Here is an 18,323-nt window from a genome sequence, read left to right on the forward strand (position 1 = left end):
GTCATTCAGTGCCGTCGTCGTCCTCCTCCTCCTGGGAACTAAAACCACAAAGTGTACTTCTTCAGCATCACAACTGAGCAGCCTCATAATTCCTTCATCACACACTTTGTCAGTCTCTCTCTCTCTCTCTTTTGTTGTTGATCTTTGTGTTTTGTCTTGGGGCCATTAGCCATTTAGCTTGAGCTAAAGCTCTTCATCATGCAGAAGTCCAGCCTTTCGAAACTTGTTGGTGATAGTGGACGGTTGGCGGTCCGAGCAGTCCAAACAGAAGCTGTAGTAATTCCACACTTGATCAAATTTACTTAAGATGTGTTATAGGTCACTGCATAAGACTTCTTAACGTGGTATTAGCTTCCACTTCACTCTTCCACGTCACTACTTCCCGAAGCTGCACGTTAAGTATCATGGGAAATGTGTTTTTAGCCACAAATTAACCGCATCACTACACAAGCCGCAGGGTTCAAAGCGTGAGAAAATAGTAGCGGTAAATTACGGTAATTTTTTTTTGGGTCGTTTTTTTTTTTGCAGAAAACACATAGAATTCTCTCTGTCTGTAATAATTTAGAAATATGTGAATCACGCATCCATGTACCACTGTTAAAAAAGCCCACAATTTTTACATGTTCATGTCTTTATGCTTCACTGATAATGTTTTTTTGAAATTTCACACTTTGTTCAGAGGTTCTTGAATGCACCGCAGTCACTCTTATTGAAAATGTTGATCCAAAATCATACCCTGCAGTGTGAACATAGTCCTTGACTATTTTAGGCTCAAAGCTCTTAGTTGCCTGCATGAGGTCACTGATGTCCAATACAAAAAAACCTCCAAAAACAAATCAGGCAAACACACCGGTTACATGCAGGGTGCTTTGTGCAATAAGCTACTTACAATTTATGCACCAGTAAAGTCTGGATGAGAAGTTAATCCATCCTCCCTCCCGCTGTCTATCTCTCTCTATGCCAGTGCTTTTGTGTCTTCATGCTTCATGTCAAACCTGAGGCACGTGAGAGCAAGAGACATTAATTACAGCTAATCTAAAATAATACATGCAGGCAGGGAGCTGGAGGAAGCCTTACTGTCCTTGGCAAACACTCAGCTTGTGTACATCATAGTAGTCTCTCTCTATTGATGGACACGGCAGAGTGTGTCGAGTTAGTGATGCACAGATCGGCCGGTTGACACAGTGCATGGTTCAGTAGGGCTTATCTGTGGGTGAAATATCTGACCCGGCCCTATAGCCTGTCTGTCCCCATTTTTTTTCCCCTCCCAACGCCATCTGCGCACCAGCCAAAGAGGAAACCAGATTATCCCATGGACGCGTCATGCAGAATCAATGGTCCCTCCACTTACTACATCAAATGCTTTCTTTCCTACGCGTCAACAAATGAGGGACAGACTCATAGGAGCAATTTGAAGTATTAAACTTAGTAAAGAAAAGAAGAAAAATGGAAGAACAAGAAGTGTGCCGTGAGTTGGCTACGCATTTTCTGCAAGTATGAGGACTGCTGCGAACAAAGCAAACAATGTGCTCGTGAACGAGCTGTGAAAGTCACAGAGGTTCCTCTCCGGCAGTCTGAGAAGAATTTAAATACACATAAATATGTTTTGCCAGTAATTCCATCTGTTTCCATCTTTTCAGGCCTAACTAATGAGTTATTGCACTACAGTTACCAAATGACATGTCTACATCCTGTTAAGGCAAGAGGAAATGTACCAAACTCGAGTGTGAATCAAAGCACTCACATTAGCGAAACAAATTGGACACTGTGTGTCCAAGTATGGGCCGCATGTGGTTAGCATGTTGGCCACACAGTCAGGAGATCTGGAAGACCAGGGCTCAAACCTCCGTTGGGCATCTCTTTGTGGAGTTTGCATGTTCTCCCCGTGCGTGCGTGGATTTTCTCCGGGTACTCCTGTTTCCCCCCACATTCCAAAAAATTAATTGGTGACTCTAAGTTGCCAATAGGTATGAATGTTTGTTTGTCTATATGTGCTCTGCGATTTGCTGGCGACCAGTCCAGGGTGTACCCCGCCTCTCGCCCAAAGTCAGCCGGGATGGGCTCCAGCATACCCATGACCCCAGTGAGGATAAGCGGCATAGACGATGGATGGATGGAGGGTGTCCAAGTATGAGTACACTTTTAGCTACAGAGGAATTCATTACAGCACACAGAGTCAGCAACTCTTCCTGCTCATCTGAAGAGGAAGAGGGATTACATTTACTCATCTCTAGTGAGTGATTCTTTGCTTTAGGATTAAGTACCTTGAACAAAATGGTCAGGCTTTGCACTGTACATATCAGAAGTGGGAGAAAGTCAGTGTTTTGCAAGTCTCAAGTAAGTCTCAAGTTTTTAATCTCAAGTCTCGAGTCAGGTGTCTAGTAGAAGTGGCGAATATCCAAGTCACGACAGCACAGGTCGAGTCAAGTCCGAAGTTATAAGCTTGAAATTTTTCGAGCCCTTACAAGTCATAAGTATTGTTTAGTGTCAAGTACAAAGTCATTGATGTCAAAGTACAAGTCAAGTTGCAACTTGTCAAGTCGACTGCAAAGTCATCAAAATTGTGACTAGAGTCTGACTTAAGTCCAAGTAGTATGACTCCAGTCCTCACCTCTGGTAAATAATAATAAACACAGCACACACATTCTCTCTATAGATAACATAAAGGGAGTGACACTGTGGAACACAAGTAAACACAACTGACAAACCTGAGCGGCAAAATCATCAACTTTGATGAAATGCTGAATGGATGTCTTTGGTCCAACTGACAAAGCAAGTCAACACTTACACCTGAACATACAGATAGGAGTTTTTAGCTCAGGTAGACAGAATTCTGGCATTGCTCGGCTTTTAAAAAAAGCCAAAAGCCCCATTTTCTTTGAGATGGACTTCACGCTTTAGAGTGCGCCGACACATTAGACATTGCACTGCAAAATGAAGTCAGGATACCCTCATTCCCTTTCATTGTTGTTTGCTCAGTTGTTGTTTGTTGGTGTCTTGTCTGGAAGATCTGGGTTCGAATCTGCGCTGGCCATCTCTGTGTTCTGTATTGTTGCTGGTTTTGCTGTGACAATTATGCCAAATTGATGTGGATTACACTACAAAATGCCATAAATAGTGTTTAAATAGTGAAATAATATGTCAATATACAAGCAGTGGGCCGCACGGTGGCCTAGTGGTTAGCATGTTGACCACACAGTCAGGAGATCGGGAAGATCTGGGTTTGAATCTCCATTGGGCATCTCTGTGTGGAATTTGCATGTTCTCCCCGTGCGTGGGTTTTCTCCGGGTACTCCGGTTTCCTCCCACATTCCAAAAACATGCATGTTAGGTTAATTGGCGACTCTAAATTGTCCGTAGGTATGAATGTGAGTGCGAGTGATTGGTTGGCGACAAGTCCAGGGTGTACCCCGCCTCTCGCCCGAAGTGAGCTGGAATAGGCTCCAGCATACCCGCGACCCTCGTGAGGATAAGCGGCATATAAGATGGATGGATGGATATACAAGCAGTTTATCTTTTCATGTACAGTATCAATATCTTGTTATATTAATAAGTTCCATGTGCTTCCATTATAATTCCAGTGATGTGCGGTGAGGTTCATGGCTGGTGAAGCACAGACTCCTTTACAGTTTTTTTTTTTTATGTTAATACAGGTTGCGAATTAAGAGGATAACTTGTAAACTATCTTTCATCAGGAAAAGCTCTGATACTGTTGTAAATTTCTGATCGCACTCTGTTAAGCTTGGATATATAATCCTCCATCTTGCCAGTGAAATTCAAAGCATAAAAATGTTTTGAATGCATTTGACAGCTGCTCCCCAGCTGGTGCTGCTGCTGTCAAACCTTACCCCCAAAATACAGTGGCTTTTTCCTCTCCATGGAAGGATGGCAGTAAAAACCACCTTCTAGCTGTGTATTCTATTGTCTGATTAGCAACAATAATGATTCTTCTAATAATGATAAGTGGAAACGGTAAGCAGGGATTGCGCACTAAGCTGAAAAGAGACACTCTGCCCTCAATTTGACGAGGAAATGCGCATATTTTTAATTCAGAAATGTTAAAAAAATGATTGGAATCATACAGAAAATATATATAATACAGTTCAGTGGACAAATATTATGTATGTTATCGTTTTTTGTTTTTTGTTTTATCCTCATCGTGACAGGTGAGGCTACCTGTCATCATGAAAAATGAGCGTCCGTCACTGCGGATTCCCTTCATATGACTTCCCATATGTTGTTTATATACAACACATGGGGGTCTCCAAAGTGACTCCCGCAGCCTTTTGCGTTGGGTCGCGGGGCAGAGGGGTTTCATTGAAAGGTCTTATTGCTTATCATTTTATAAAAAGGCCAGTGTGTGTGTGTGTGTGTGTGTGTGCGTGTGTGTGTGCGTGTGTGTGTGTGTGTATGGCTGCCCAAAACTGCTCTCCTGTAGTTCTTATAAAACCAACAGCCTAATCTTAAATGTCTGGACACCACTCTGCAGGTTGTATTGATTTGTCTTCTTGCATGCAAGCTTTATTATTAAATTGTACCCCTTATTGTCCTGTCTCTTGTCTGCTAAAAGGATAGCATTTTTCCCTTTGACGAGAAGAAAATTTGGACAAAATTTTAAGTACTGGTTCAGACACTGTATAAGCACCGATTTGGCACCGGTATCAGATAACGTCTAAACGATACCAAATACTACTGTCCAACCACCACAAACAGACAGTCATTCGCATTTATAAACCAATGTAGTCGACACTGGAGGCAGTGACTGGGGTGAAGGAAGCTGGCTTCCGACCACCGACGCTCTGGTTTCTGCACAACCTGCTTTACCTCCTGAGCCTCTGCCGCCCACTGGTGCTATGCAAAAAGAGCATTAAAACCTGATCTATCAGTTCCTAGAGATAGTTTTGCCAATGAAAAAGCATCAATAGCAACTAGGTACCATGTATTGGAACAGAGGCAGGATACAGTCTATCCCTGTGAGCAATAAAAACACAAGACCGACACTTTATTGAGCCTGCTTCTGAATCACCATATCCAAATGTGTCCTCCTCTTCCCCACAAGAGACCCAGCAGCTTGGCTTGTTGCTGTGTGGTGTTAGACCCACCCAAGACTGTATAGTTGATCCTGTTCTGCCAAGAAGCAGTGTGCCACCCTGATGAGTAATCTGTGCGCTGCAGTTTTGAAAATCACTTGCTGATGAAGTAACTGCAGGAACAGGCTCCAGTTGTGATGAATCACCATGGAGGTTGCCACTGACTACAATCACAGAGACTATAGGGAAAGCAAGACCATGTGATGATGCTGAATACTGACATTTTTTACTTTAGTGGTTATTAAAGCTGTTGCACTGTAATACAATATACAGAAAACGCAGTGGTACCTCGGTCACCCACGTTTTTTGGTTAACATCCAAAATTTTTGCTAAAATTTTACTTTGGCTTGCGTTCATACGCTTGTTTAGCGTACAAAATACCGTGCGGTTTGTTTACGCCGCCATCTGTTTGTCAACAATGCCAAACACAAAACAAAATGATACTGGCTCTGGATCTACGGACTCAAAATCTGATAAAAAAACAACTTTAGGATTCGAAGACACCAGAGATTACTCTTTTACAAATAATGTGAGACACTGACAATCTGAAATCAAAATCAGTGCAGAATTCTGCAAACATAAGGACGGATACATCACTTCTGAAAGCAGAAATTAACCTTAATCACGATAACCTCCATGAAATGATCATAGATGTCCTTTTTGGTGTCACAAAAGAAAACAGTGCATTGAGCAAGGCTATCCAAGCACTAAGAGAAGAGGTCAAGAAGTTGCAAGATGAAAATGCGGACTTGAGCGCTGCTCTTAAAGAGGTTAAAAACCCTGTAGAAGATGTCAAGGCTCTGCAGGACGATCTTACGGTATTATTGAATGACAATGCTGCCATGCGCGCTGCTCTTAAGGAAGCTAAAAACCCTAAAGAAAATACAGTATTATGCAAGGATGTTAGGTTTCCACAGGATGATATCAGAGCATTATTGGAAGACAATGCTGCCTTGCGCTCTGCTCTTAAGAAGGCTATAAACCCTATGGAAGCTGTCTCGCGCACTGCTCTTAAGGAGGTTAAAGACCCCACGGAAGAAAATACAGCATTATGCAATGCTATCAACATGCTACGGGATGATATCAAGGCACTATTGGAAGGACAACGCTGCCTTTTGCACCACCCTTGAGGAAGAGAAAGAAGCAAAGTAAAAAATATCACGAAGCAAATGAAAATCTTAACTGACGAGATGGTTCAGAATTGTATTGTATTGTATTGTATTGTATGTACTTTATTTATCCCACAGCGGGGAAATTTACTTGTTACAGCAGCAAGCAAGCAAGACAAGTAAAGAGAACAGTGTAAAGAAAGCATAGTGTCTACAACATGGTTCAGGTGGTGCAGGTGTTGTAGAACCTGACAGCGGTCGGTATGAAGGACCTGCGGAACCTCTCCTTCTTACACCGTGGGTGTAACAGTCTGCTGCTGAAGGAGCTGCTCAGGGAAACAACAGTGTCATGTAGCGGGTGAGAGGTGTTGTTCATGATGTCAGCTTAGCCAACATCCTTCTCTCCCCCACTTCCTCCACGGAGTCCAGAGGACCGTCCAGGACAGAGCTAGCTCGCCTGATCAGTCTATTTATCCTGCTCCTGTCCCTGTCCGTGCTGCCCCCTCTCGAGCAGCCCACAGCATAGAAGATGGCTGAGGCCACCACAGAGTCATAAAAGGTCCGTAAAAGAGTCCTGCACACACCAAAGGACCTCAGTCTCCTCAGCAGGTGAAGGCGACTCTGGCCCTTCTTGTAGAGGGCGTGGGTGTTGATGGACCAGTCCAGCTTGTTGTTAAGGTGAACACCCAGGAATTTGTAGCTGTCTACCAACTCTATGTCCGCTCCCTGGATGTTCACCGGTGTAAAGTGAGATGTTTTCCTCTGGAAGTTAATGATCATCTCCTTTGTCTGCAGTGTACATTGAATGCACGAATGGATGATGTGATCCTCACAGGGCTCCAAACCACACCCAGGTCCAGTGATGTTCCTTCAATAAAGCAACAGATTGCTAACTTCCTACAATCAAAGAAGGTGGATATCAACAGCATCGACACTTGCGTCCCACAATATATATATATATATATATATATATATATATATATATATATATATATATATATATATATATATATATATATTAGCAGTGTCACAGTGCCCTCTACTGGTCAAGCATGTAGCAGTATAAATATGGAGTTACTACAAGGCAAAATACATGAAAATATGGACCAGTCAGCTTGCGTTCGTATCTCCGAATGCTCGCAAGTCGGATGTTCGTAAGTTGGGGGCCTAGTGTATATACATACTGTATATATATATATGCTCTGCTTCTTCCTACTCCTTTTCGGACATGTGGAACTGTGACTTATAACATGAAGCATTCAATGTACACTGTATGCAAAATAAATTAAACCATGACCATCTTGGATCGCGCGGCCGAGACGAAATCTTGCGATACTTGCACATGATCTCGCAACACATCTCTCAACTCAACAGCGTTTGTTTATATCAGATTTGTAGAGAGATACACAACGTAACAAAGACATGGATCACACAGAGAAAGGCGATTGATCGTACAGAGACAAGGGTGCAAGACCTCTGAATTTAACGGCTTAAAGAGAAGACCGTCGTCATTTCAGAGGTGTGTAAATGTGACGGGAATGGCTCCGTCATCGGCTGCGGTGCACACACGGACAACTCCGGTTCCCGCGTATCTGGCGGCGCAACGAGGGTGACACTCGGTGTTTCTGCCTGTCTCCTTTTCCATCCATAACACTGATTTCTGGCTCGAACAACAAAACATAAGCATTCAAACTTACAGTAGCATGCTGGCAGCATCCCGTGTCGAACCCAGCACACGTCACCAGACACCTTAGAAGGCATCCTCACCGACACACTCCTGCAATGTTGCTGCCGCCAGCAGTTGTTTTTTCGTAGTTGTTTTTTTCTATTTCTATATTAAATGTTCATTGGTTCTGGAAAGTTGATATTTAGTTTGATATGTTTTTACATTTTTGCAAATTGTGGTTGTAGCAGAATAGCGTGTTTATCCTGTGTTCTTTTGTTAACTGATGGATTTGTGGGGGGGGGTTCCAACAAAGCTTTGTAAAAGTGACGTTAAATGTTCAGTTGTCATTTGTAATTATTTTGGCATCATTTTCTGCATGTAAAACTCTAATTATTGTCAATAAAATGTGTTTTCCGTTAATATTTTGGCCTTTCTGGAACGGATTAATTGGATTTACATTGTTTTCTATGGGAAAATTTGCTTTGGTTAGAGTCCGTTTTGGTTTGAGTCGGACCTTCTGGAACAAATTAATGATGTTAACCAAGGCACCACTTTACATGATGGATGGATGGATGGATGGATGGATGGATGGATGGATGGATGGATGGATGGATGGATGGATGGATGGATGGATGGATGGATGGATGGATAGATAGATAGATAGATAGATAGATAGATAGATAGATAGATAGATAGATAGATAGATAGATAGATAGATAGATAGATAGATAGAAAGAAAGAAATAAAAAAAAGAATCAGTCATCTGAGCTGCTGGGGCTCAAACCACAAGTTGCCACAAATCATAACCCTCCTTCAACAGTGCTTTGCCTTCTTCTTTATGAGCAAAGGATTACTGTAATGCTCTTGCTCAGCAAAGGTGCAGGAGAGAGCATAAGCCCCATATGCTTCCAGATCTTGCGGCACAGCTACACACTCTTGTGCGCCGCAAAGCAGGCAAACCACTGTAATTTCACCTGGAACACGCGCTTCCATTTTGTCAATCATTTGTCAAATGACATTTTGAAAAATCGGCCATACAATAAATTGGTGAGTTCATAGTCATACCTCAGAATCTCACTTTATTGTTATCCATCCACATGCATTTACACCAGTGGTCCACAACCTTTTTTGACCGACGGACCGGCTTGTGTTCCGGGGGAGGGGGTCGTACATAATAGCGATCTAATTTATCTTTTTTATTATGTATTGTGTCAAGTTCCAGACAAGTTATTCCAGAAAGATGATTACATCGCTGTTTGACGTGTGTGATAAAAGGCAGTGCGCTAGCATGAATTAACTTGAGACAAATGTGCACATTAGCACTCAATAAGTCATCCAAACTTACCTTTATGCATTCCCACATAGTATCAGCATTTGACACCAAATATGAGGTGAAAGAAAAATGGTAAAAATACAGCAGTAGTCTATCTGTGCAGCATGAGAGAAAGTTAGCACACGCACAATGGACATGCGTCAAGTGAGACGGATGTAACAGAGACAATCTGGCCACTTTTCAAAATAAAACATTAAAAAAATGAAATAATGGAAATTATTTTTTCTTTCTGTGCGGCCCGGTACCAAGTGACCCACGGCCCGGTATTTACACCAGTGAGGGGGAATCATCTTTTTTATTGTGGCCCCAATCCCTTAATAATGTTCCTAGTAGGGCTTTTCATAGTTGAACCTGATTCGTTAGATTTTGTCCATAGTTGACAAATCAGGGAACGTTGTTTTGGTTTGGTTTGGTTTGTTTTTTTGAGAGCACAGCTAATGAGGATCCCTACAAATAAACAGATCTCATTTTCCACCTTAAAGAAAAAGGCTAAAACACTCAGATAAACAAATAAACATAGTAGGTGTGCAACAAGAGTCTCTTTATTTATTTAGTGGCACAGAAAGCAAGATGAACAAAAACCGACACAACGTCACTTTCGGCAAATGGGCATGTCGCACACCAGAAAAGTGCACCGAAAACAGAAACGACATGGCTTGCCAAAACTCCACAGTTGAGTTCTAAAATGAAGTTGGCATAACACCCTTACCTGTTTTTAATGATACGCCATAGTAGTTGTTGTCACGTGATACCGTATTTAAGAAGCTGCTCACGCAAGTGGCACTTTGCTTTCTTGGAGTCATCTTTAACCTTTTCAAAATGCTGCAGCCATTATGAGCCAATAAGTCAGTCGATGCTGGCGGTCGTCTTGCACTCACCTCAGCTCCTTTGGATTGTGCAACTGCTGTGGGTGATTTTATTCATGCGTCGTAAGTACAAGTATAGATTTTAACTGCACTTTTTATGGAATTTTGCACATCATCCACAATCCTTCCGTGAAACATGAACACACGTCTTTCCCTTTTCTGTGTGATCTAAAGAGAGAAAAACAGCTAGCGTGAGGCAGCTAACAATGCGCGAATGGGACCTGCTGTACCTATTTCCACTATAAAGCCCTCTTAAAAAAATAAAGCCCTCCAAAAACGGCGACAATGTTCTATGTACATAACGTGACCTGCATGTGAACCAAGCTGTAGTGGCATTATTATTTTAGGAGCTAACACAGAAGTAGTGACACAGCGCCTCACTAACGTTAGCCACCGGATTTACTGCAGCATCGTATGTGAGTGTAGAAAAATTGATGCTAGCTTACAAATCATGCCTCACACGTGTATAATAAAATGTTTTAACAATAAGCCGAAATGTTGATCAGCTAGCGGATATGCTGAATTTAGCAGCTCGACGGGGAGCACAAGGCTCGTGCTGAAAGATCGTGCTGAAGCCATCGCTTCAGTCGGCATCCCACTGAGAGTGGACACTGTAAGTGATTGTTTGTTATTAAGCTCTTATTTTGTCATTTGACATTTAGCACTAGCGCTACATGCCAACCCCTACCCCCCATGCACTCAGAATGGTGCGATCTTGATCATTGTGAGATTTTCATACGATTCAACTGCAAGGTTAATGGTCGAATCAGACTCGGACAATTCGAATTGTCGAATAGTCAACTGTTCTAAGACAACCCCAAGTTCCTAGTGTTTCATTTTTATTGTTTTGTGAGACACTTTGTGAACACGTTAGTAGCTGGAAAGTCATTATTTAGCCATAAAAATTGGTTGTAGAAAATAAATCCAAAACACCCCCTATTAAGATTTTAAATAAACATGGAACTAACGTAAATGTGTGGAGACATTTCTGGGTCAGGGGATCCAAATAATTGTGGTTTAGAATTGATTTCATCAATTGTTTTGGCTTCCCAGCACAAAACAATCAGTCTTGTTAAGTAGGCAAACATCTGGACCACAACAGCACAGTGCAATTGAAACATGAGTGTGTGTTCTTTTCCAGGAGATTGATCTTCGGCAGAGCCACCAATCAACCTCAGCTTGGCTTTTAACTTATGATCTGATTTTGGCAAATCCGTGCCCAGGGCGGGACAGGTCTCTTGTGCATCGGTTTAGTCGTATTATATTGTACTGAAATTTTAATCACGTCAACATTGAGCTCGTAGACCAAAATAGAGTTGCCTCGGTGGGATTTCGGATTAGAACCTGCTTTTATTTCTGAAATCGTAATAGCGGAAATAACAGTTCAGAACATGGTTGTGGGTGAGCCCATCCTGACTAATTAAGCAAGGAATGAGGCTTCTCATGACTATCAAACTTGAATTACGAACTGATGTTGACCACATTGTTTGGCAGTTGATACATTGATTAATCTGGCAGTGTCAGAACACGCAGAGCGTCTGTATTCACCATATTAATGTGATACCATTGATACCTGAGCAGTCTGAAAAACAAAATTCAAAACATAAACAGAACGCAGTTGACAAAGAAAAAAAAATGGAAGAAATATAGAAATATAGCATTTGTGGTAGCAGGTGGTTGTTTTTTACAAGAAGACAAGCTTCAATGGCAAGAGTTGTCACTCATTTATCGCGGTTAATTGGTTCCAGACTGAATTTCAGCGAAGTATGATTCAAAATTAATAAACTGAATATTTTCATATTTAGAGCACAGAAAACCTGTTTATGACTTTCTAAATACGGGTTTTAACATTATTAGAGCCCTGTCGACATTAAACAACACCCCTATAGTCACCTTTACACTCCTGTTATTCTTTGTTTACACTACATTTGCGCAGGCTACGGGATCACTGCAGGGACATAACAGACAGCCACCGCTAGCATAGCATGTTTGATGTAGCGAGGGGCGACTGTAATTCCATTCATGTCATTTCGTGATTAGAATTATAATCCAAGATAATACAGTCTGTATGTGAACTGGAATTGAACTGGAATTCAGACATGGAGAAGGGGTAGGATTAAATAAACTCTGCTTCCTCCTACTCCTTTTAGAACGTGTTGAATTGTGGAACTGTGATGTTCTTTATACGTAGTGTAACCTTGCTTAGCATGTTTGAAACAAACCATTACTGTTGTTGTGTGACCAACAACCAGACGCATTTTATTTTTGTATCACTTGCAAAAAGGTGGCATAGAAAAGATCGAATATTTTTGGTGACACCATACACCTAGGGTGACCAAACGTCCTGTTTTACCAGAACAAGTCCTGTCCTGGCATCCTGTTTTGTTTAGTTTTTTTAGAAAGTGATGAAAATTAGTGATATGTGGCTTGATACTGAAATATAAATACCTCTGATACCAAAGCTTTATGCTCAAAGGTAGATTCTCAAACCAAAATATCCATATTTTGATACTTCGGTACTTTGATACTCAGGTTGTCAAACATTCTTCCTTTGGAACTTGTGTCTTTGGTTATAGTTTGTATTTTGTAACAATTTTCTGTCCATACTTTAAATGTATTGCAATTCTTACATCTTTGAGTAAACCTTCAGTATTATTTGAGTATCTCATTGTCGGGCCGAGTGTCCTGGTTTTTGGTAACCAAAATATGGTCACCCGACTCATATTACACTGCGTTCCAAATTATTATGCAAATGATATTTTTCTCTGATTTTTCTAAATAGTTAATATAAATTCCAGTCATCATAATTTTGTTATTGAAGAAACTTCCCAACTATAACAGTATTTTTTTTTTATGCGTTTCTGCTTGAATTTCGTTGCAAAATGTCAGAATAGCCTCCCACAGCTGCTGTTTGGTTGTGATCAGCCTCCCACCCTCATAGATTTTTTGCTTGACGATGCTCCATAGGTTCTCAATTGGGTTGAGGTCAGGGGGAAAAAATGGGGCCAAACCATGAGTTTATCTCCTTTTATGCCCAGCCAATGACAGAGAGGTAGGTATTCATTGTCATGCATGAAGGTCATTTTGCTGCAGAAGGTACAGTTCTTCATATTGTACCATGGAAGAAAGTGGTCAGTCAGAAACTGTACATACTTTGCTGAGGTCATTTTCACACCTTCAATGACCATAAAGGGCCAACCAGCTCTCTCCCAATGATTCCGAACCAAAACATGACTCAGCCACCTCCTTGCTGACATCACACCCTTGTTGTGATATGTGGCCATACTCCACTTCATCCATCCGAACCACCCAAGCTTGCACGGCCCTCATCAGCAAACAGCATTGTTTGAAAATTAATCTTCATGTATTTGTTGGCCCACTGCAACCGTTTCTGCTTGTGAGTATTGGTTAGGGGTGGCCAAATACTGTAGTAGGTTTATGCAAAACTGCAAGCCTCTGGAGGATCCTACACCTTGAGGTTCATGGGACTTCAGAGGCACCAGCAGCTTCACATAGCTCTTGGCTGCTTCGTAATGGCTTTTTAGCAGGTGCTCTCTTGATTTGATAAACCTTCCCCATTATGCCTTTATCAGCACAATCCCGGCTGTCATCTGCATCAGCCACAAATGTCTTCACCATACAAAAGTTTTTGTGAATTATTGAATGTTTTCATGCCTTGTCCAAGGCATTGCGATAGTGGACGTTTTTTTTGTCAGCAGAGAGATCCTTTTTCTTTCCTAAATTGCTTGAAATCCGTGGCATGCTTAATAATGTGAAACATCATTTTTAAGTAGTTTTCTTTTCCGGAAATTGGGCTCACCTGGCAAACTTATTATGAAAGTTGTCCGAGATCGATATCAGTAATCCAAAGAGCCCCAAGACACAATGCCATCCATTAATTTCATTGAAAAACAAAAATATATATGTTTATGATACTAAAATCCTATTTGCATAATAATTTGGAACACGGTGTAAACTGTACAGCTGTGCTTTATGTGAGTTTAAGGTGCACTGCTTTGTACCAGTTTTCACCTCCAAACCGTCAATGCCGATGTATGTGTGTGACATTTACGAGAATACAGTGCAAAGATAATGGGCCACTGCGATTGTCGCCCGAAGTCAGCTGGGATAGGCTCAAGCATGCCCCCGCGACCCTAAAGAGGAGAAGCGGTATAGAAAATGGATGGATGGATGGATGGATAATGGGCCAGTCATCTGGCCACAGCACACTGCAATAACATGGCTGTTGTGCCATCACATCGACAAAGATCAATTCCCATAACGGGTGCATGAACTCATAAACATGCAGACGTGTGTGTGCGGGCCATTTTCCCCCAGCAGTACTGCATGTACTCGATGGAGTGGCTGTGTGAAACCAAAGCACTCGGGTGCACTTGTACCTGCAAGATTTTAGCTTTAAAAGCTCTCTTGTGTCATGTAGTGTTGGCTGTTACACATTTCAACATGACTGTAATTCAACAGGTTTACATTATGTGTGTATATGAATAGAGAAACAGATGTTAACGTTATGTGCGTAGGCGATAATGGACAACAAAATGTTTATATTATGTTTGTATGTGAATCGACAGATATAGGCATATGTGTGTGGATGAATGTACAGACAGACGTTTACATTATGTGTGTATGTGAATAGATAAACATGTTTACATGGTGTGTGTACCTGAATGGACACATGATTACGCACATGCATATGTAAATGGAACAACAGAATACATTGCATTATGTGTGTATGTTAATTGACAGACATATTTACATTATGTGTGTATGTGAATGGACAAACATATTTACATTATGTGTATATGTGAATGGACAAACATATTTACATTATGTGTATATGTGAATGGACAAACATATTTACATTATGTGTGTATGTGAATGGACAAACATATTTACATTATGTGTATATGTGAATGGACAAACATATTTACATTATGTCTGTGTAGGCTCTCAGTCGTACAGGAGTTGTCCATCGAGGAAAAGGCTTCTTGAGACGTCATCTGTACTTCTGTGTAGAAGGTGTCGGACGTTTCGCTCCTCCCAAAATTCCTACCTATTTCAAACCAGTAAATACCCTGAGACAAAAATTAGTGCATCCTAAAGACAAGGCTCCAAACCAGAAACAGAGCAATGTGGTCTATTCCATCCACTGTAAAGATGAGGAATGCAAAGAGCACTACATTGGGGAAACTAAGCAAATGCTCCAAAAAAGGCTTTATCAACATCGCAGGGACAATGCTAGTGGTCCTCAATCAGCAGTACATCTACACCTGAAAGCTACCAATCACTCTTTTCAGGACAGCGAGGTTAAGATTTTGGCCAAAGAAAACAGATGGTTTGAAAGAGGAGTAAAGGAAGCTATTTTTGTCAAACAACAGAACCCATCATTGAATCGGAATGGTGGTTTGAGGTTTTATTTGGACCCTGTGTTCAGCAGGTTACTGAAACCAAAACCCACAGCTCTTAGTCTTGCAAATGAGGTGAAGGCAGGGCCGAGCCAGAACAATAGATGCTAACAAGCCAGTATCAGAGTCGTTCATACCCAATTCAGGGAGCGACACTTCCCTTTTATCGTAGGTGTGAATAACAGGATAGGATTATACCACTACTCCGCCCAGGCTTAGTGTAACGAACCAATAGGAGGAGGGTGTTGGCACACCAATTCCGCCCACTCTTACTGTATTTAAGGCCTAAGCTACCAGCACTTATTAGTTTGCTGACGAAGCTCTTCGGATGAGGAGCGAAACGTCCGACACCTTCTACACAGAAGTACAGATGACGTCTCAAGAAGCCTTTTCCTCGATATTTACATTATGTATGTATGTGAATGGACAAACATATTTACATTATGTGTGTATGTGAAAGGACAAACATATTTACATTATGTGTGTATGTGAATGGACAAACATATTTACAATATGTGTATATGTGAATGGACAAACATTTACATTATGTGTGTAAGTGAATGGACAAACATATTTACATTATGTGTGTATGTGAATGGACAAACATATTTACATTATGTGTATATGTGAATGGACAAACATATTTACATTATGTGTATATGTGAATAGACAAACTTATTTACATTATGTGTATATGAGAATGGACAAACATATTTACATTATGTGTATATGTGAATGGACGAACATTTACATTATGTGTGTATGTGAATGGACAAACATATTTACATTATGTGTGTATGTGAATGGACAAACATATTTACATTATGTGTATATGTGAATGGACAAACCATTCTTCATCTACAGTTGGACACCCTGCTCTGATTTTTTTCACAATTCATGTTGTGTACTTATAATGTACTATCATTTCTCAACATTTTTATTTTATGTAAGATTAACTTTGTGGATTATTAGAGGTTTGTCCATTTGCTGCTCTTGTTGCCATGCCAATGAAGTGTTTCTACCATCACACTCTGCTCTATGAATGTAGTACTACCGTACTCTATTGTAGGTGAATTCATTTTAATATATTTTGTCATGTTGTAAAAAGGCCAAAAAACATTTTTATATACCGGCATATTGGACAGCAGTGGCTCAGGAGGTCGAGCAGGTTGTCCAGAAACTGCAAGGTTGGCGGTTTGATCCTCGCTCCCTCCATCCAGTCCCTGTCGTTGTGTCCCTGGGCAAGACACTTCACCCACCTTGCCTCCAGTGCTGCCCACACTGGTGTATGAATGTGTATGAATGTGTATGAATGTGTACAGTATGAATGTGTATGAATGTGTATGAATGTGTACAGTATGAATGTGTATGAATGTGTATGAATGTGTACAGTATGAATGTGTATGAATGTGTATGAATGTGTATGAATGTGTATGAATGTGCGGTGGTGGTCGGAGAGGCTGCAGGCGCGCATTGGCAGTCTTGATTTCCATTGATTTCCATCAGTCTACCCCAGGGCAGCTGTGGCTACAGATGTAGATTACTATCCCCAGCGTGGGACTGAGGAGTGAATGAATAATGGGTTCACGTCACTGTGAAGTGCTTTGAGTGCCTTGAAAAGCGCTACATAAAATCAAATCCATGATTATTTATTTAAAGACAAAGCTTTGTTTTGTTATTAGTTATTGTATCAACCAGTTGTGGACTGGAGTCAGACTCAAGTCACAATTTATTAAAATTGGACTCGATTTGACAATATCATGAAGGACTTGCAGCTCAACTTGGACTTTGTCATCATTGTCTCAGTACTTGACTCGGACTTTAGTCTGATGACTTGAAAATACTTGAGATCTTCAGTGAGTGTACTGCATTGCATCAATAACATTAGGGGTGCCACAAGACACTCCAGACACAAGATTGGGTTGATGAGACGAGACAAATTTTAACTTTACTTTTACAAATGTGTGTGTATGCTACTGGGCCTGCCTCCACCCACAGAGACAAAAAGGGCTCACTCCGTTCGTGCCATTGTTCTATGGAAAAAACGCGGCAAGGTGCTGAAACCAATGCACGGATTTGACCCTCTTCCTCCCTGTTTGGAGGCGGGAGACGAGGAAAACAGACACACATGGTAAAATTATCGAGTTCATTTTCATTGATTGTGTGATGCATTCATTGATTTATGATTGTCCAAGGCCTAGTGCCCACAAGACATTTTTTGTCCGAACGAGAACTCGTCACATTTTAATCTCGTGCGATCTTGTGACACCTCCAATTAACATCCAAACAGGTTTAAGAAGAAATGAGGGCGTGGCGTTTCTGCTGGAGCGAGGTAGAAAGTTATTGACATGCACATGCGCGTGTACATACAAAGTTCATTCGGTAAAATTAATAATAATAATAAATAATAATAATAAAAAATAATCCAGCATCTGTCATCTGTGGCTAAGTCTTGTCACACTGGTCTTATTTTATTTATTTATTTATTTTATCATTTTATAAAAAAAAAAAAAAAAATTGCAAAACACTGACTTCGTCCACCTCTGGTATCAACATTTTACCTTGACATTATGCTTTTTTGCTCTATTATTCCATTTTTTGCTGGGTTTTTTGGTTTAATTTTATTTCTACAATATATGGAGGGCTGATAAAAAAAAAAAACAAGCTTTGGCCCCAAGGCCATTCTGTTCTTGGAAGACCTGAATCTAATCTTTGATTTTTGTCGTATTTAATTGCAGCACCACCCAATTAAATATCATCTTTAGAAATAAAATATGAGATTTTTTCAGGAAAATCAGTAACCACACAAAAGAACTGATGCAGCAATGATCCACTC

General features: G+C 40.9%; 1 protein-coding gene across 3 annotated transcripts in view; it reads left to right on the plus strand.

Annotated features, from left to right (window-relative positions):
- Positions 1 to 18,323, plus strand: part of LOC129177207 (excitatory amino acid transporter 5-like) — a 54,285-nt gene that overhangs the window by 8,365 nt on the left and 27,597 nt on the right. The window contains exon 3 of one of the 3 annotated variants that reach the window (XM_054768066.1): positions 6,995 to 7,111. The exons of the other annotated variants lie outside the window; for them this stretch is intronic. The gene's annotated coding sequence lies outside the window, so the exon portion shown is untranslated. The remainder of the gene's footprint in view (positions 1 to 6,994; positions 7,112 to 18,323) is intronic. 3 annotated transcript variants of the gene reach the window in all.

Source organism: Dunckerocampus dactyliophorus, chromosome 2 (genome assembly GCF_027744805.1).
Source record: "Dunckerocampus dactyliophorus isolate RoL2022-P2 chromosome 2, RoL_Ddac_1.1, whole genome shotgun sequence".
NCBI lineage: Eukaryota > Metazoa > Chordata > Actinopteri > Syngnathiformes > Syngnathidae > Dunckerocampus > Dunckerocampus dactyliophorus.